Below are 20,706 nucleotides of genomic sequence, written 5' to 3' on the forward strand. Positions count from 1 at the left end.
TTATAATGTGAAGAAATATCCTAATAGTTTATCAACAATTTAAGCTAAATGTTCTGATCTGTTGCGTCAGCCACATTGCTTAAAACATAATTTTTGGTGCTAGTGGTTGTATTAACTTGGGATCTATTGCATCCCACAACTGTCCCAGACTCTGTTTGGAATATTTATTTCTTGCACAGAATAGAATAGGTCGACGTTTGTACTATGGGGGATAGTAGATTGACATAGGCTAGTGCTTTTGCTGTTTGTTAGGCCTATTCATCATGTTTGCTGACAAAAAGTAAATGTGGACAGTTCTTCCAATATCTTCAATATGCACCTCGGAATTGGATAAGGACACGTGCAGTTGCGTCCCAGATGTGTCTGTCTTCACTTGTAGCCTGTCAGAAAGACCCGATCACGTGATGGGGAAGGGCACAAATGCCACTGTCCGGATAAGGCATGGATTTGTTTAGGGTGCATTACGGCCATGAAATTCTAGACATAATCAAGTGCTTGTCAAATTGGGAATGAAAGACTAATTAAGTGTGTACAGCCTGGCAAAAAACAAAGTAGAGCTCATGCCTTTCAAGCAACCTTTTTCAAATCATCATTAGAGTTGCATCATGCAGCCTTACAATGTATTCAACATCATAACATATAGCCCAACGTTTGTAGAACAACTAAAGTCACATTAATAACTCTAAATTAAGCATATAGGAATACCTATTTATTTGTTAAACGCTCAACACAGAATAGCCGCATGTGCGCACTCCCTCAAATAATTTGGAGAAAAAATCATATTTTATTCAGCTTTATTCAATTGTATTCTTCATACTATAAAATAATGTAAAATAATGCCATAGAATTCTAAGCAAATCTTGTCTGCTAAATGAACTAGTATAGCCCAAAGCCATTTGTCATAGCCAGATCAGGACCTAACAAGGACATCTCAGAATATGCTATTCTGTTCTTCTGAAATATTCTGATCTTCATATCATGTTACTTTAGACCTGTCTAAAAAAAATAATGGATTTATTGCAAAGGTGTAGGCTAAATGGATTTATTAGACTTTTTAAAATGTAGATGTTCCAAAGGTCTGCATCAGTGGCCTGTAGGCTACGTGTGGAAGCCAGGAGATGCTAAATGTGTTTGTTATTTGCTTGACAATCATATACTGATGAAATTTTGTGAACACCACAGCCCTAATCCGGACAACAGAAGTTTTGTGTTTTTTACTTCGGAGTAGAAAACCTGGGAAAGGAGTCATCTCAGGGGTGAAGACAGATGTTCAGGTTGAATACCTGAAGATAATTCCTGGTGTGTTTGGTGCCTGGCGTCTGACTCGCTGGCTGAATAGAGAAAAAGAAGAAAGTCTGTCGGTCCTGTTGTTTTTTGATAAAGAGCAATGTTTCAAGTGTGTGCAGACGAACAGAGTATACTGAAGAATGGTGTGTAGAAGGAAGATGGTTTGCAATTGTGGTGGGGATCCTGATCCTGAGTTCCTGGAGTGCCCTGTAAGGGTGAAGGAAATTGAGGTGGCAAAAGTAAGAGCGGACAATTGAATCTCCTTTGCAGAGGCGACTAAAATAGTTGAGAAAACGAGATGCTAGTGAAGATATGGTAGTGGATACACCACAGCCTTTAGTAAATGTTTTCTGCCAGACAAAAGATACCCTGTGTGTTAAACATTTGGATTTGGGTGTGTTCATTGCCACAGTTATAAACTGTACAGCACAAGTCTCAAAGAAGTAGAAGAAACTGGACATTATTATTTAACAGGTGTTAACAAGTGTTATTTAACAATTAACAGGTGTGTCTTGTTAAAAGTTCATTTGTGGAATTTCTTTCCTTCTTAATGCGTTTGAGCCAATCAGTTGTATTGTGACAAGGTAGGGTAGGTATTCAGATAGTCCTATTTGGTAAAAGACCAAGTTCATATTATGGCAAGAACAGCTCAAATAAGCAAAGAGAAACAACAGTCCATCATTACTTTAAGACATGAAGGTCAGTCAATAAGGAGAATCTCAAGAATTTTGAACGTTTCTTCAAGTGCAGTCGCAAAAACCATCAAGCGCTATGATGAAACTGGCTCTCATGAGGACCGCCACAGGAAAGGAAGACCCAGAGTTACCTCTGCTACAGAGAATAAGTTCATTAGAGTTACCAGCCTCAGAAATCGGCAATTAACTGCACCTCAGATTGCAGCCCAAATAAATGCTTCACAGAGTTCAAGTAACAGACACATCTCAACATCAACTGTTCAGAGGAGACTGCGTGAATCAGGCCTTCATGTTCGAATTTCTGAAGAAAAAAAAACCACTACTAAAGGACATTAATAATAAGAAGAGACTTGCTTGGGCCAAGAATCACGAGCAATGGACATTAGACCAGTGGAAATCTGTCCTTTTGTCTGATGAGTCCAAATTTGTGATTTTTGGTTCCAACCACCGTGTCTTTGTCCACTCTAAAATGTCAAATGTGAAGTTTTGTCACACAACACAATGCCACAGATGTCTCAAGTTAAAGGAACATGCAATTGGCATGCTGACTGCAGCAATGTCCTCCAGAGCTGTTGCCAGAGAATTGAATGTACATTTTTCTACCATAAGGCGCCTCCAACGTAATTTTAGAATATTAGGCAGTACGCACAACCAGCCTCATAATCGCAGACCACGTGTAACTACGCCAGCACAGGACCTCCACATCTGGCTTCTTCACCTGCGGGATGGTGTGAGACGAGCCAGCTGATGAAACTTTGGGTTTCCACAACTGAAGAATTTCTGCACAAACTGTCAGGAACCGACACAGGGAAGCTCATCTGTGTGCTCGTCGTCCTTATCAGGGTATTGTCCTGACTGCAGTTTGGCGGCGTAACCGACTTCAGTGGGCAAATGCTCACCTTCGATGGCCACTGGCACGTTAAAGAAGTGTGCTGTAAACGGTTGAATCCTCATTTCAACTGTACCGGGCAGATGGTAGACAGCATGTATGGCGCAGTGTGGGAGAGCGGTTTTCAGATGTCAACGTTGTGAACCGAGCGCCCCCATGGTGGCGGTGGGGTTATGGTATGGGCAGGCATTAGCTATGGACAACAAACACAATTGCACAGAGACACCGTGACAAATTCCTGAGGCACATAGTCGTGCCATTCTTCCGCCACCATCACTTCATGTTTCAGCATGATAATGCACAACCCCTTGTCGCAAGGATCTGTACACAATTCCTGGAAGATGAAAACGTCCCAGTTCTTCCATGGCCTGCATACTCACCAGACATGTCACCATCAATTGAGCACATTTGGGATGCTCTGGATTGATGTGTACGAAAAATTGTTTTGAGAGACTAGTCAAGGACCATATCACCTCCTCCCTACCTGACACCCTAGACCCACTCCCATTTGCTTACCGCCCAAATAGGTCCACAGACGACGCAATCTCAACCACACTGCACACTGCCCTAACCCATCTGGACAAGAGGAATACCTATGTGAGAATGCTGTTCATCGATTACAGCTCAGCATTTAACACCATAGTACCCTCCAAACTCGCCATTAAGCTCGAGACCCTGGGTCTCGATCCCGCCCTGTGCAACTGGGTACTGGACTTCCTGACTGGCCGCCCCCAGGTGGTGAGGGTAGGTAACAACATCTCCACCCCGCTGATCCTCAACACTGGGTCCCCACAAGGGTGCGTTCTCAGCCCTCTCCTGTACTCTCTGTTCACCCACGACTGCGTGGCCACGCACGCCTCCAACTCAATCATCAAGTTTGCAGACGACACTACAGTGGTAGGCTTGATTACCAACAACTATGAGACGGCCTACAGGGAGGAGGTGAGGGCCCTCGGAGTGTTGTGTCAGGAAAATAACCTCACAATCAATGTCAACAAAACAAAGGAGATGATTGTGGACTTCAGGAAACAGCAGAGGGAACAGCCCCCTATCTACGTTGACGGGACAGTAGTGGAGAGGTTGGAGAGTTTTAAGTTCCTTGGCGTACACATCTGAAATGGTCCACCCACACAGACAGCGTCGTGAAGAAGGCGCAGCAGCGCCTCTTCAACCTCAGGAGGCTGAAGAAATTTGGCTTGTCACCAAAAACACTCACAAACTTTTACAGATGCACAATCGAGAGCATCCTGTCGGGTTGTATCACCGCCTGGTACGGCAGCTGCTCCGCCCACAACCGTAAGGCTCTCCAAAAGGTAGTGAGGTCTGCACAACGCATCACCGGGTGCAAACTACCTGCCCTCCAGGACACCTACACCACCCGATGTCACAGGAAGGCCAAAAAGATCATTAATGACAACAACCACCTGAGCCACTGCCTGTTCACCCCGCTATCATCCAGAAGGCGAGGTCAGTACAGGTGCATTAAAGCGGGGACCGAGAGACTGAAAAACAGCTTCTATCTCAAGGCCATCAGACTGTTAAACAGCAATCACTAACATTGAGTGGCTGCTGCCAACATACTGACTCAACTCCAGCCACTTTAATAATGTAAAAAATGATGTAATAAATTTATCACTAGCCACTTTATATAATGTTTACATACCCTACATTACTCATCTCATATGTATATACTGTACGCTATACCATCTACTGCATCTTGCCACCTTGATGTAATGTATCACGAGCCACTTTAAACAATGCCACTTCATATAATGTTTTCATACCCTACATTACTCATCTCATATGTATATACTGTACTCTATACCTTCTACTGCATCTTGCCTATGCCGTTCTGCCATCACTCATTTATATATTTTTATGTACATATTCGTATTCATTCCTTTACACTTGTGTGTATAAGGTAGTTGTTGTGAAATTGTTAGGTTATATTACTTGTTAGATATTACTGCATGGTCAGAAATAGAAGCAAAAGCATTTCGCAACACTTTCATTAACATCAGCTAACCATGTGTATGTGTATTTGATTTGACATGTCACCATCGATTGAGCATGTTTGGGATGCTCTGGATTGACGTGTACGACAGATTGTTCCAGTCCCCGCCAATATCTAGCAACAGCCATTGAAGAGAAGTGGGACAAAATTCCACAGGCCACAATCAACAGCCTGATCAACTCTATGTGAAGGGGATGTGTCACACTGCATGAGGCAAATGGTGGTCACACCAGATACTGACTGGTTTTCTGATCCATGCCCCTTCCCATTTTTTAAGGTATCCGTGACCAACAGATGCATATATGTATTCCCAGTCATGTGAAATCCATAAATTAGGGCCTAGTGAATTCATTTCAATTGACTGATTTCCTTATGTGAACTGTAAATGTTGCATTTATATTTTTGTGTTGCTGGTGCAGTGCTTATAAATCCCCACTAGATGTCACAAGTTGCCATTTATAAACCAATTCACAAATTGCAACAAGGATGTCAAAACAAATATTTAAATTGAGTTCAGACTTTCTTTTGACTTAATTATCGCATTACATTTGTATAATTTAACAAAAGAACATGATACAAACACACAAATTATAATAAAAACTATTGGCAGCTTTCATCAGATCTACGCATACAGTACCACCATTTTAGGGACAAGAGTGCAATTGGTCATTCAATGTGAAATGTAATTAGTATTGGAAGTTTCAAAACTCCATCATGTGTGTGCATGGTCCGTTGGTATCCAGCTTCAGCACTTGTCTGTTCCCATAAGTTCCATGTTTGATGATGATTGCAATCTCACTACTCTTACTGGACAAAGCCAGTTCCTTCTCAAAGAAGGAGACAAAGTTAGAATACAGCTGCAGGCCCTCTTCTTTCCCAATGTTATTGTGGTACTGCATGCCCTTCCCTTTGGCCTTGGGAGAGTGTAGCCTGAGGCACGATGAGAACGCTCCCAGGCAGGTCCAGCACTGACACATACTTCCCAGAGTCAGCCTCACACAGAGTGTTCACTGTAGATTATAGTATAGCAAAGTGATTAATAACCACTCAGTAGCAATACTGCTTTACGATTCATTGAAGAACAGTAACATTTACTGTTCACAGTCTTGCGAAGCCCAGGTAGGTGCATTATTGCAGTATTGTCCAAAACTGGAAAAGCTGAACACCTACCCATTTTGGGGATAATGTCCTCTGTAGCACATTTGAATAAGCAAATATATACCATCCCTCTGTCAATCTGAAAACATGAAATCTTATGAAAACACCAAATTATTATCTTAGGCAAGGTGCAATTATTATTATTAGCATGCATTCTCACTAGTATAGACCATATTTGCATTTGAAAAAGGAGTAGAACATAATTCAGTAGTACCTCCACCCATTCAGCATCAGATTGATCATCTGCACATTTGACTTGAAGCATTGCATAGAGACACTGCTGAAGAACAGATCTTGCTTGTGTAGAACCTGCCTTTTCAGTCACACTATGTCACGCCCTGACCTTAGTTGTCTTTGTTTTCTTTATTATTTTGGTTAGGTCAGGGTGTGACGAGGGTGGTATGTTTTTTGTCTTGTCTAGGGTTTTTGTATATCTATGGGGTTTTGGTATGTCTAGGTAAATGTAGGTCTATGGTGGCCTGAATTGGTTCCCAATCAGAGGCAGCTGTTTATTGTTGTCTCTGAATGAGGATCCTATTTAGGTTGCCATTTTCCATTTTGTGGGTTATTGTCTATGTGTAGTTGCATGTCAGCACTTGTTGTAATTAGCGTCACGGTCGTTTTGTTAGTTTGTTTAGTGTTCTTTGTTTATTAAAGAAGAATGTATTCTTATCACGCTGCGCCTTGGTCTCCTCGTTATGACGAACGTGACAGAATAACCCACCAAACCAGGACCAAGCAGCGTGAAAAGGAGGAACAGCGCTTAATGGGGAATTGGACCTGGGAGGAGATATTGGATGGAGCAGGACCCTGGACACAGCCGGGGGAGTATCGCCGTCCTAAGGAGGCATTAGAGGCAGTGAAAGCAGAACGGCGATACTATGAGGAGAAATACTGGAGAATAGAGGAACAACGACGATATGAAGGTGCGCAGCTAGCAAGGAAACCCGAGAGGAAGCCCCAAGAGGCAGCCCGAGAGGCAGCTCTATCCCGAGCCCGTATGGGAGTTGTAGCGATGAGACAAGATAGTAGCTACTAACAATTGGAAACCACGAAATTGGGGAGAAAAAGGGGTAAAATAAAAAAAATAAAAATTAAAATATCTATATCCAGAGTAAAATGAGTCCTACATCGACATAACCTGAAAGGCCGCTCAGCAAGGAAGAAGCCACTGCTCCAAAACCGCCATAAAAAATCCAGACTACGGTTTGCAACTGCACATGGGGACAAAGATCGTACTTTTTGGAGAAATGTCCTCTGGTCTGATGAAACAAAAAAAATGAACTGTTTAGCCATAATGTCCATTGTTATGTTTGGAGGAAAAAGGGGGGGGGGGGGGGGCTTGCAAGCCGAAGAATACCATCCCAACCGTTAAGCATGGGGGTGGCAGCATCATGTTGTGGGGGGTGCTTTGCTGCAGGAGGGACTGATACACCTCACAAAATAGATGGCATCATGAGGAGGAAAATTATGTGGATATATTGAAGCACATCTCAAGACATCAGTCAGGAAGTTAAAGCTTGGTCGCAAATCGGTCTTCCAAATGGACAATGAAACCCAAGCATACTTCCAAAGTTGTGGCAAAATGGCTTAAGGACATCAAAGTCAAGTTATTGAAGTGGCCATCAAAAAGCCCTGACCTCAATCCTATAGAAAATTTGTGGGCAGAACTGAAAAATTGTGTTGCGAGCAAGGAGGCCTACAAACCTGACTCAGTTACACCAGCTCTGTTAGGAGGAATGGGCCAAAATTCACCAAACCTATTGTGGGAAGCTTGTGGAAGGCTACCCGAAATGTTTGACCCAAGTTAAACATTTTAAAGGCAATGCTATCAAATACTAATTCATTGAGTGTGTGTAAACTTCTGACACACTGGGAATGTGATGAAAGATGAAAGAAATAAAAGCTGAAATAAATAATTCTCTCTACTATTATTCTGATCCTACCTGACCTAAGACAGGGAATTTTGACTAGGCTTAAATGTCAGGAATTGTGAAAAACTGAGTTTAAATGTATTTGGCTAAGGTGTGTGTAAACGTCCGACTTCAACTGTATTTCACATCTCATAGGTTCTGGGTATAGTCCAGAATATGAGCGTGTTTCAGTGCCCCAAGTGTAACCACCCACATCTTTGAGTCAGAAGGAGAAAGGTCGCTTGCTGATACTCTGGGGGTACAATTATTGGGTAAGACCCATTTTAAACCATATGTCATTACAGAGTTAATAATTTCTCAGAATCTCATGTGTAATAGAAGGATAATAGAGTGTAGACTGTTTCTTCTCTCTCCTCTGTCTAGGAGACATTCCTCTATACCTGAACATCAGAGAGATGTCAGACAGTGGCCAGCCTTTGGTGTCTTCGCCTGATAGCCCTGAGGTAACAATAGATAGTGAAGACAAACATTGGCAATGTTGGGAGACAAACTGTGTATTCGTCACTAACATTGTGTACGTTTTACACTTTTGAGAGTTTGCCATGTTAGTTTTCTACCTGGGTTTGTTTAATATATATCTGCCAATGCCTATGGTGTTCGGCTGAGGCAAAAAGAAACGTGGCGACTGCCGTGGTCCAGCGTCTAGAAGAACTCTGGTTGAGTGACTGCCAGCTACTGTGTAGGACAACTGGACATCTAGTCTTCTACTGTGTAGGACAACTAGTAATCTACAGAAAATAGACCAGAACACTGCACTTCTCCTTATCCCCCATGGTTGCCGCAGAGTCTGCAGAAATCCATGTTATCTGATCTGGTTACATGTGTATATATTACATACTTACTCTATTGAATGATGTACAGTATATTGGACTTTCATTGTTGTGACAGTGATAACATTATGTTCAGTTTCAATCTGTCTCTTCAAACCGGTGAGTATTCAATATATAGATTGTGTTCAGTCTGTTTAAATACAACAAGTTTAATTTAAGCCTTGAGACCACAATGTACAGTCCACAGTAAACTCATTGGTTGTTATTTTGTCCTAAAGCATAAGGTGAAAATAAAGGAATGCTTTGGTTGTATGTTGTTGTTTTTTACTTGATGCCTGGTGAGTTGTGCTTTTCTTTTTAAAATAATATTTACACAATCTTCCATCTTCATGAAATGCAACATGTTACTAAGTCAGAGATGAAAATAAACAACCTACTATTGCCCACTTGACTTGGAAGCCTAATAAGAGTTGCAGTTACTCTCTATAAACACCTGGTGGCACTGCATATCCAATCAAACATCCCCAACCACCAGTCGTATCAGCCTGGTCTCATAGACTAGATGTAACATATTGAATGTAAATCTGGTACACTCAAACTAGTATGATATATTACATATGGTATGGTTACATATGACAGAAGGTTACTTAAGACAAAAACTAAAGTAGGGTGGCTGGTCAGGCGTATAACGTGAACATCTAGCAACCCAAAGATTGCATGTTCGAATCTCATCATGGACGACTTCAGCATTTTCCTAATTAGCAACTTTGCAACTACTTACTACTGTTTAGCTACTTTGCAAGTAATTCGCATGTTAGCTACCCCTAGCCTAGCTAACCTTAGCCACTTAGCTAACGTTAGCGACAACAAATAGAAATTCATAACATATCCCGTTTTGCAAATTTCAAAAATGTCGCAGGAATTGGTTTTCGGAACAACATATTGTACTAATTGCAATTCGTAACATATACGAATTTACAATTTGCTAAATGGATTATGGACATCCACAAATTAATACATACCATACAAATCGTAACATATCAAACTAATTGGACTTTCTCGGATTTACATTTACTATGTTATGTCTACCCATGAGCCCAGGTTGGTGATATTTATTTCCTCAGCCTGAGTGGGATGAGCACACTGTGACATGCGTCAACAGGACTACTTCCCGCATATTTCTGTCACTCCCTAGACTCATCTAACTACAGCAGCTGTTTCACTTTCAACCAAACCAGCCACCATGAAAGCCAAGCCAGACAGCTCAGTGTCTTATCAGGTCAATGAGCATTGAACATTTACTGCTTTTCCTGTGTAGCTGTGGTTATTCATTTGCATGCTGTTCTATATGTTAGGAACAAAGTATGACTGCGTTTATATAGGCAGCCCAATTCTGATGTTTGTTTCACTAATTGGTCTTTTGACCAATCAGATCAACTCTGAAAAAGCTCTGATGTGATTGGTCAATTTTTTGTTAATCAGAATTGGGCTGCCTGTGAACGCAGCCTGAGAGGTCCTACCAAACCCCTTCAGACTAGTTCTTGATGACAAAATGACAAGTAAAAGTGCATTTAACCTAGTAAAATACTACTTGAGTAAAAGTTTTAAAGTATTTGGTTTTAAATATGCTTAAGTTTAAAAAGTAAATGTAATTGCTAGAATATACTTAAGTATCAAAAGTTAAAGTATTAATCATTTCAAATGTCTTATACAGTATTAATAAGTAGTACTTTAAAGTATTTTTTGTTAAGTACTTTACACCACTGCTGAGGCCTGTCCTGTGTTTGGAGACACTGGCTGGGGTTGAGACTGGTTGTTGATAGGATGCACTTCTGCTTAGATGGTCCCCATTAAAGAGGAAGGCCCACTAGTGCAGCCATCTATTTGTGGTTCTGTTTAAAGAACTGAACAGTATTGTGGTCAATTTATTTCCATTCAAGTCTTGTTTTCAGTTCTGTGCACTTATTTCACCTCAACTTGACCTTCATTTTTAGGGACACTGATCAGCATGATATTGTCTTTAATCCCATATATTCAATGCATTCAGAAATAATTCAGATCCCTTGACTTTTTCAACATTTTGTTATGTTACACCCTTATTCTAAAATGTATTTAAAAAATGTGCCTAATTAAATAAAGGTTAAATAAAATAAATATTGGTGGAGTGCTGCAGAGATGGTTGTCCTTCTGAAAGGTTCTCCCATCTCCACAGAGGAACTCTGGAGCTATTTCAGAGTGACCATCGGGTTCTTGGCTCTGACATACACTGTCAACTGTGGAACCTTATAAAGACAGGTGTGTGCTTTTCCAAATCATGTCCAATCAATTGAATTTACCACAGGTGGACTCCAATCAAGTTGTAGAAACATCTCAAGGATGATCAATGGAAACAAGATGCACCTGAGCTCAATTTCGAGTCTCATAGCAAAGGGTCTGAATACTTATGTGAATGTGATGTTTCAGTTATTATTTTTTATACGTTTGCAAACATTTCTACAAATGTGTTTTTGCTTTGTCATTTTAGGGTATTTTGTGTAGATTGATGAGTGAACATTTAAAAACAAATCTATTTTAGAATAAAATGAGCAAAATGTGGAAAAAGTCAAGGAGTCGGAACACTTTCCGAACACACTGTCTTTACTGTACAAACCAACGTCCATTGACTTTAGGTCAACTCTCGGTATAATGCTAGTTGATCCCCAAAATATCATTACAACAACCATATAATTAATAACTAAATACGGCAGTATATCATTTGTTTTGTGTCCATCAGAAAAGCACAAGTTCCTCTAAAAATAAAAATCTCCCTCCAGTAAGTCTAGATGTCTTCCTGAAAGGGGAATGGTGTAAAGCGAAGATGGAGAAGTGAGACTTAGAGAAAGATGAAAGGTGGCTGTAACAAATGAGATGAAATGAGGGAGATACTGCAAGGCAGACCTGCTAGCTCAAGGCTACACAGTCACACCTGACAACGCCAGCACTGAGGAGGAAAATGCCAAAGGGTCCAAAATGACTCCTGTGTACAGTAATTATTGGTGTGGCTCTTACAGACACCGGACAGGTTGGATGCTTTACAGATGAAATGTGTAGAGGATGGCCTCGTTTGCCAAGTTCTTCCTCCAGATTTCTTTCTCTGACAGATAGAGTGTGTGTGTGTGTGTGTGTGTGTGTGTGTGTGTGTGTGTGTGTGTGTGTGTGTGTGTGTGTGTGTGTGTGTGTGTGTGTGTGTATTTGTGGGAGTGAGAGAGTGGGAGAAATCCATTCAGTGAGTATTTGATTCAGTACTGAGTGACTCCTTAGTGACTGGCACTATGGGCAGCTGCCAGTGGCTCTTGCCCAGACGTGGGGCTTTTCTAGGCAGAGAGAAGCAAGGTATTCATTCCCATACAAACACAACAGCATAGTTAAACATAGGTCAGCTTACTTAAATGATCTCCCTCTCTAGGTTGGGGATTTCTCTCTGTCTCAGTCTGCAAGCTATTCCCTTTTTAGTGCACTATTTTTGACCAGGGCATTTACGGCTTCGGTCAAAGGTAGTGCACTCAATAGGGGGAAGAGTGTGTCATTTGGGATGTATCTTTACTGCAATAAACATACCATGATACAAAGGAATGAACTACGGTACTTCCTGAAGAAAAATCTATAATGAAATTGGGAAAGCATGGGGGGGAGGGGGGATTTGGGGAATTTATGTCTGTACACAGATTCTCAATTGTAATCTTATGAAGTGTAAGTCTCAAGGCTGTGGGTAACTGGTGAAAGGAGTCAGGCGCAGGAGAGCTGAGATACGTGGACAAGGTATTTAATTCAATAAAAACACCAGTATAAACACAATACTATGGTGCTGGAAAAATACCGATACCACGAAATAAACGAGCGTAACAACAAAACCCGGCAACAATAATAGCAGCCCTCAGATACAGCCTTACAATAAAACAAACACGCACACAAACATGGGGGAAACCAGAGGGTTAAAGAATGAACGTGTAATGGGGGAATTGAAACCAGGTGTGTAGAAAACAAAGACAAAACAAACAGAAAATTAAAAGTGGATCGGTGATGGCTAGAAGGCCTGTGACGTCGACCGCCGAACGCGGCTCGAACAAGGAGAGGGACCGACTTCGGCGGAAGTCGTGACAGTAAGGAAAATAAAATGAATATGTGTGTGTCTAAAGAGTTTTAAAACGCCATAACCTCATAACTCATAACATGCTATGCACTCAATTAAAGTGCTCAAATATTTAAGATGTAAAAATAAGTCTTCATACTGTATATTTATTGCTGTAAATCATCCTAAGTGAAAACATCAATTCTACACGAGAAATAAATATTTTATTGATTGAGGTTATGTTAAGTAATTTTTTTTCTTTGAGCGCTATACTTTAAAAAATATATTTTTACACTATGGTTAGTTTTGAAAATCTCCGATTAAAAAGATGGTTTGTATTTTCCGTTAAATATACCCATGAATTCAGTTGGGTGTCATTCCAACAGTTCACTCTGCTTCTGTCAGCAACTAAATTAACTATAACTCTCTATTGTTGCATAAGCCACATCCTGCATTCCAAAATTAGAGAAGAATGGATTTTCAGAGACGGAAAAAAAGCAAAAAAAACATCTGCGATTTTTTGCACTCTGCAGGCAGGGATACTTTCACTTTCTAAAATCAGTTACTAAACCTGCCATTCAAAATACAGAGCCCTGCTATTGCTGTATGCCGTGACCTAAAAAAAAACTTGTCTTTGAACTTATTATCAGACAGATTCATATCATGATAAAACAATCTCCAGACCTCATCATCCCAATTAAATAAAGCTTAGCTGCAGGGTAGGATGGAGTTGGTGTTCATGGTGGTGGTGGATGAAGTCTCTCACACTCCAGCTCTAGGCAATCTCCCCACTCCTTATCCCCCACATCCCCCCCTTTCCCCCCTATCCATGGCCCCATCTCCCTTGACCTTGGGGTCCCTGTCCTGCCTGGCAGGCCCTAGCGTTGATCCATTGCCATGCCAATGCAGCTACGGCAAGGCTCTGGGTAAACAGCAGCAGCTGGTTGCAATTGTGCTGTGTCACTGGGAGGGCATGTGTTGGCTCAGAACAGGAGTGAAGGGGTGGGGGAGGTAGGGTGGAGGGAGGCGGAGGGGGGACTGCAGCAGCGCCCCCACACACCCCAGTCATCTGTCTTCCTGTTCTGCTCTCTGCATACTGCTGAGAGCTCTAGAACTTTGCAGACTCAACGTTGCTAACAGAGCTGAAAAACGACATGCAGACTCAACACACTGCTAACAGAGTGGAAAAACGACATGCAGACTCAACACAATGCTAACAGAGATGAAAAACGACATGCAGACTCAACACACTGCTAACAGAGATGAAAAACGACATGCAGACTCAACACACTGCTAACAGAGATGAAAAACGACATGCAGACCCAACACACTGCTAACAGAGCTGAAAAACGACATGCAGACTCAACACACTGCTAACAGAGCTGAAAAACGACATGCAGACTCAACACACTGCTAACAGAGATGAAAAACGACATGCAGACTCAACAGACTGCTAACAGAGATGAAAAACGACATGCAGACTCAACACACTGCTAACAGAGCTGAAAAACGACATGCAGACTCAACACACTGCTAACAGAGCTGAAAAACGACATGCAGACTCAACACACTGCTAACAGAGTGGAAAAACGACATGCAGACTCAACACAATGCTAACAGAGATGAAAAACGACATGCAGACTCAACACACTGCTAACAGAGATGAAAAACGACATGCAGACTCAACACACTGCTAACAGTGTGGGAAAACGACATGCAGACTCAACACACTGCTAACAGAGATGAAAAACGACATGCAGACTCAACACACTGCTAACAGAGTGGAAAAACGACATGCAGACTCAACACACTGCTAACAGAGATGAAAAACGACATGCAGACTCAACACACTGCTAACAGAGATGAAAACGACATGTAGACTCAACACACTGCTAACAGAGCTGAAAGCAACATGCAGACCCAACACACTGCTAACAGAGATGAAAAACGACATGCAGACTCAACACTGCTAACAGAGTGGAAAAACGACATGCAGACTCAACACACTGCTAACAGAGATGAAAACGACATGCAGACTCAACACACTGCTAACAGAGCTGAAAAACGACATGCAGACTCAACACACTGCTAACAGAGCTGAAAAACGACATGCAGATTCAACACACTGCTAACAGAGCTGAAAAATGACATGCAGACTCAACAGACTGCTAACAGAGATGAAAAACGACATGCAGATTCAACACACTGCTAACAGAGCTGAAAAATGACATGCAGACTCAACAGACTGCTAACAGAGATGAAAAACGACATGCAGACTCAACACACTGCTAACAGAGCTGAAAAATGACATGCAGACTCAACACACTGCTAACAGAGCTGAAAAACGACATGCAGACTCAACACACTGCTAACAGAGATGAAAAACGACATGCAGACTAAACACACTGCTAACAGAGCAGAAAAACGACATGCAGACGCAACACACAGCTAGAAGAGCTGAAAAACGACATGCAGACTCAACACAGCTAGAAGAGCTGAAAAACGACATGCAGACTCAACACACAGCTAGAAGAGCTGAAAAACGACATGCAGACTCAACACTGCTAGAAGAGCTGAAAAACGACATGCAGACTCAACACACTGCTAGCAGAGCTGAAAAACGACTTGCTTTCAGAGCCTAGGATCTCTGTTCAGTGCACAACAGGGGAAACCATCCATGTAAATTGGATGATATCCTAGGCCTAGGACACAGCAGTGTCAGATACACATTGGAAATACAAATACAAATACTGCTTTCTTTGGTATCAGGATACACATTTTTTACTCTCCTTTGAGTCAGATTTGATTCAGTTGTTTCAGTTTGGAGTTCTTTATTTCAGTGTCAAGCCTGGTTTGGAGCTTATTAGGGCTCACCTCTTCCCCTGCAGCTCCAGAGTAAACAAGGGACCAAAGATGTAGAGGGATGTAGAGGGACTCTCAAACACAACTGGCAGGAGACTGTAGATCTGAGGAGATAAAGAGAGAGATTTGAGGGTTGGGGAGGTGAATAATTCATGATTGTGGAGAAGGAGATTTTAGATGAAGCAGGGGTACTGTGTAGAGCCGGGACCATACCAGTATTGCAATAGTCATTAGTATTGTGGCAAGGAAACAAAACAGAAAGTGGTTGTAACTTTTTTTAGGAAAACAGCCCTAGAGAGACAGACAGAAGAAAGCTGGGGTATTGGCCTGCAGCTGGGTTTTTGATGTCTGGGCGGGCATGCCCATAGAAATGTCATTCTTAGAATGGGGACCCCCATTCCAGTGGGTGCTGAGGAGGCATTAAAATTGATGTGGTCTGAGGGGCTAAGTCCATTATAGGAACGTTGTGTCAATGGGCATGGCTGGGTGGTGTGTGAGACTTGGTCTGGGCGCATCAACGTCTTTACCTTGCTCTCTGTGTCTGCTGCTGAAGGACGTGTGTCTGAGGCATGGGCCAGTGGTGGGGATGGATGAAATGGAGGAGAACACTAATGTTGCCTCGACCTCAGGGTTCCATTAAAAATTAAGCTTAGGCTGCTATAGTAATATGTAGCAACTTCACCATCAGCTCTCAACATTCGCTTCTGCACCAGGAATTGATCCAAGCAAAAAAATAAATCCAATATGCCTTTATTTTTCCCAAAACGTAGAGGTGATTTATACACTGTACATCGATTTGAGGGGAATTGTATTTGTGATTGTTTGTTTGACAACCTTTCAAGCCCATAGTTAAAGAGATATAGCACACACTTGCCGTAAATGACATCACTATCTTCAGATTAATAATTTACCCACATAGTCACTGTAGTTTCAATAGCGATAGCAAGAAGGCAGTCAATATAGTATGAAGTGTTCTGCAATGTTTTAAGGCCTATTCTTGAGACAGATGGACCTTACATATCTAAGACAGATATGATGGTGGTGGTTATTCTAGGAGTTCCTTGTCTAAGGCCTACAGTATGTTATGTTTCAGCCAAAATACTAATGCACCATAAGTGCTGTGTTGGATGTTACAAGAAATGCCCCCCATCTCTCACAGGAAGCTATAGCCTTTTGAAACTTAAGGAGATAATAGTTATAGATCAGAACATTGACCATTAGAAATCAGCATCACCACAACACAAAGCTACAGGGATTAATCAAGCTTTGTTTCCACTGTGAGACTGTTTCCTCGGCTGAACACTGCTTTCTATTCACATGCTGTGGCCTTCCTGGCTAATGCACAGAAAACAACTTTTTAGTCTTGTTTCCGTCCACCTGTTAGCTAAAAGGACATATAAATACATGGATGTGACAGGTGGCTTGGTGCCTACAAGCAGCTACCTCCCTGTTTGCAATCTACACAAGCAGGGCAGACTGAGGTTAAATGGAGACGACAGACGATTTCTCTCAGGTGATCAAGGGTCCAATTGATAGTGAAGTCTCACCGACACCTTAACCTGCAGACAGAGAGCATGAAGACACCATTGTTGTGAATTGAACACAAACACTCACTAACACAGACAGACTTGAAGCTGGTAGTATTTACAGCCCTTAGTGCCCCCCCCCCCCCCCCCCCCCCCGCCACATAATACAAATGAAGCCTTAAGCACAACTGAACATCAAAGGGTTGTTGTGAGTTGTTTTCATTGAGGCACTTTGCATTTTCCTGACTAATTTGTCATCTGTTTCAAACCTATAAAAGCATACGTTTTATAATGCAGATTAAGACCTGTTGCTGACAATGACAGAACCATTTGGATGTTGTGAGTTTTCTCCTGTACAGGCTGTACTGTAGTGTCATTGATGTTTAATACACGTGCATGGTGTTGTGCTGACAGGAATATATACAGTATAGAATAACATCCCATCCCCATCCTAAGAATTATACATTTTTTGGGGCGTTTGCGAAAAAAATCGGTAAGAAGGAAGTTGCATGTCTATACTCTAGCAGCTTATAAGTGCATACGCTTCCAGTTCACCGTGGGAGGCTGTCATTAAGGTCTTTTAACATGAGTATCTCCCATAGGCAGCTGTTTCACGCCTTATGAAGGGCACCCTGTCGCGCATGGAAAACCCAACTCGTTTTTGCTCAAAGAGGAATGAATTGTTATAGTTCCTTATGATAACACCACTCCGCATCATTGACATGAAGAGGGCCAAAAGCAGAATTAACAGTTATTTAAAGGGTATAGGACTTCATACATTTATAACCCATACATACCACATACATAAGCAGTACATGAGTGTTTCATAACAACCACAAGACAACAAAAATGTCAACTTACTTACACAGTGCCTTCACAAAATATTCATACTCCTTGACTTACTCCACATTTTATTGTGTTACAGCCTGAATTCAAAATGGATTAAATATATATTTTTCTCTCAAACATTTACACACAATACCCTATAATGTCAAAGTGAAAACATGTTTTTAGAATCTTTTGCAAATGTATTGAAACTGAAATACAGAAATATCTATTTACATAAGTATTCACACCCCTGAGTCAGGGCGGCGGTAGACTCAGACTATACTGATCGTGCAGGGTAGTTGAAAGAGAAGGCAATTACCTTATTGTTCTGAGGACAAGGAGGGTGTAAAGACCAATAGTTGAGATTCTCAACCAACACTTACATCAGATGAGAACACACTACTTACTGCCTGTTGCTAGGAATCATCACATCTATTTACAGGTTGTTCTTGTTCCATCACAAGCTTCACACTTGCATGGCATGGCAACCTCACACATAGTCTGCTCTTGGAACTGATTTGAATTAAACCATTGGCTAATAAATACATTCCCTCCTCCTCTTTTTACTGCATCACTTGTGACAACAATGACACGGATGACACTGTGCGAAAGTTATATTGATTGACCTTTGACATGTAAGCTGCAAAGCACTGAGAAAGAAAAAAATAGAGAGAGAGAGAGAAAAATAAAGAGAGAGAGAGAGAAAGAGAGAAAGCGAGAGAGAGAAAGAGAGAGAGAGGCAATGAGCCTTTTGGCTCTGAGTCTGTTAAGTTTGTAACTAACTAGTTAAATAAAGGTTCAATAAAAAATTTAAAATAAAACTAAGGCTCTGATTCCAATGCCTTGTTCATGTTCATATTTATAGATGCCAACCCAGAACACTGGGATCCTGTGTGAAACAACTCCCACTTTCTCTCCACATTCAGCGTTGGTTGGGAGAGAATGCCCACTCTCACTAGAATATTTACACTCTGTTTCAGTGTGCCATCATCAAAACAACAGTGCATAGAACTATTAAAAACACGATTTTAGTTTGAAGGATAACATGAAAATATGAACACTTAAGTGACACAAACAATTGAACTGTACCTCCTGGATAGAACCAAATCAGGTTGAAATTAACTGTACCTCCTGGATAAAACCAAATCAGGTTGAAATTAACTGTACCTCCTGGATAGAACCAAATCAGGTTGAAATGTATTCTACAATGAATTTCCACTTCAATGACAAATTAATCATCAACAGAAGACACTAATGTGTATAGAACAGTGTAAAAAATGTGTAGAAGTGTAGACTATGGTTGAGTGAGAGACAAGCTGTAGGGATTCCCCCTTCCCTCTAAGTCAAGATAAAAGCAAGAGCTTAACAAACAAGGTTTTGCAAATCTGCCTAGAATCCACTAGCGGAGCATTGGAAGTAAAGGCCTTAGGGTGAGCAGCATATTGTGTTGTATTAAAAACCTGCAGTTGAATTTCTCCAGAGAGCTGTACACTATTTTGAATAAAAAACTAGGTTTGTCTGTCATATAAAACCCTCATGGAATATTATTGTAATTCACATGAATGTTACTGAAATTCTTCAGATGGCTTCTTTCAGATGTGCATATCCCTGTAATAAACTTGCTATAACCATGTACTAACTTGGTTTGGCTCCACACTACAAGTAACCACAAAGATCTGTCAGTAGCCTACTGTATTTGCAAAACTAGATGGTCCAACCTTATGTACGATTGAACAATGTAGGTTATTACATTCTCTACGTAGATGTTTATTCTGGTTGACAATGTGCCATCTCGTGGACATGATCCCTAATCACTGGTCTCTAATCACTATCACAAAAATAAGCCACCAAATGTTCAGGCATTAGCGAATACTATTTCCAGACATGATTAATTCACACAATTACATAGCAACCATGCACGAGCGTCGCGCCCCTGCTTTGAGCCCTAATGGAAAAGTTACTGGAGAGAGAGAGAGTGGGTGAGAGCAGGATGTATCAGTCGCCATTACTGACTGGGATGAGAGAGAGGAGGGAGCAGGTCTCCGATTACACACATACCACCAATTAAACAAAATATATAAAAACAAACACATTTGGAATAGAAAGAGGATACACGGAACGTTCCCCGTGAATTGCAGTGCACGAGCCGTTGAAAAATGGAATTTGCTGGAGTAAAATAATACACTTGGAATGCTACCTTTTTTCGTGGTCTCGGAGCTGGGAGCAACCATGTTAGGTAGGGGAATGTATTTGGAATGTACTGAATCGAATTTCTTCATTAGCTACACCCTGGATAAAATTGTCTGTGTCAAATAAATTCAATTTTTTTTCAATTAAGGATCAAGGGACGTAACGAAATATTCCGGCAAGGTCATTCGTTTGTATTTTGCGCTGAGTGAAATGTATTATTGTTCGACCTGCTACCACTATTTTGCTATCTAACTAGGCAGTGTTAGCTACAGCTAGCTAGTGGGCTAAGCTCAGCCAGAGACTACTCTGGAAGCAAGCGATTTTAGTTTAGGCCCTTGAGTTGGCTATACAAGTCATTCTTCCAACCAAATGCCATTGATGATGGGGTTATCATTGTCATAGTTTCTGATTACAATGGCATAGCCAGACATAACCTTTTATTGCA

At 41.3% G+C, this 20,706-nt stretch overlaps 1 protein-coding gene and 1 pseudogene across 2 annotated transcripts in view; one reads left to right on the plus strand and one right to left on the minus strand.

The window, feature by feature from the left end:
- Nucleotides 1–5,586: 5,586 nt before the first annotated feature.
- On the minus strand, nt 5,587–15,948 carry LOC139383615 (D-aminoacyl-tRNA deacylase 2-like; annotated as a pseudogene).
- Nucleotides 15,949–20,042: 4,094 nt separating this feature from the next.
- LOC139383514 (rho GTPase-activating protein 5-like) overlaps nt 20,043–20,706 on the plus strand; it is a 90,385-nt gene continuing 89,721 nt past the window's right edge. For both annotated transcript variants that reach the window (XM_071128079.1, XM_071128080.1), the window contains exon 1: nt 20,043–20,307. The gene's annotated coding sequence lies outside the window, so the exon portion shown is untranslated. The remainder of the gene's footprint in view (nt 20,308–20,706) is intronic.

The sequence above is a fragment of the Oncorhynchus clarkii genome, chromosome 25 (assembly GCF_045791955.1).
Source record: "Oncorhynchus clarkii lewisi isolate Uvic-CL-2024 chromosome 25, UVic_Ocla_1.0, whole genome shotgun sequence".
In the NCBI taxonomy this organism is placed as follows: Eukaryota; Metazoa; Chordata; class Actinopteri; order Salmoniformes; family Salmonidae; genus Oncorhynchus; species Oncorhynchus clarkii.